Genomic DNA, 686 nt, shown 5'->3' with positions numbered 1-686 from the left:
GTGGCGCCAACACATGTTAAGGAGATGGTAAGGCTAAATTGTCAGGGAAACACAATGGATCATTAGTTTCAAATGCATGGAAATGAATGAATATGAGTGTGTGATAGGGAGTGTCAATGAGTTCCAAGTGTGCTAAGGAGGGAGTGACAAGCTATGCTAGGTAGTGCCAAAGCATGCTAGAGTGCTAGGGAAGCATGTCAAGATGCGCCAAGTGACAAGGTGTGCCAATGCATGCTAAGGAGTGTTAGTGAGAGCTAGGGAAACACAAGGGTGAACTAGGTCAAAATGCATGGGAAATGAATGAATAAGAGTGTGTGTGATGGAGTGTCAACGAGTTCCAAGTGTGCTAAGGAGGGAGTGACATGGTATGCTAAGCAGTGCTAAGGCATGGTAGAATGCCAAGGCAACATGCGTCCAAGATGTGCCAGGTGCAAGGGTGTACCAATGCGTACTAGGAAGTGTTAGGGAGTGCTTTGACATGGTAACTTGTTAAGTGGGATGAGTTGAGATTGGAAATGAGTAGCGTAAGATGAGCTACGGGCAGTTCTTAGTTAAACAAGGCATATGTTGAATTTTCATGACACATGGGAATATGCGTTTGGTCTTATAATATTTGATGCAAACACTCTCAAGTTCCACAACAAATATACTTTTCACAAAGATATCTATGCACATCAGCTAATCAA

Source organism: Pinus tabuliformis, chromosome J (assembly GCF_031772625.1).
Source record: "Pinus tabuliformis cultivar Carrire ecotype Pingquan chromosome J, CPIR1, whole genome shotgun sequence".
Taxonomy (NCBI): domain Eukaryota; kingdom Viridiplantae; phylum Streptophyta; class Pinopsida; order Pinales; family Pinaceae; genus Pinus; species Pinus tabuliformis.
This window is presented reverse-complemented; position numbering follows the sequence as displayed.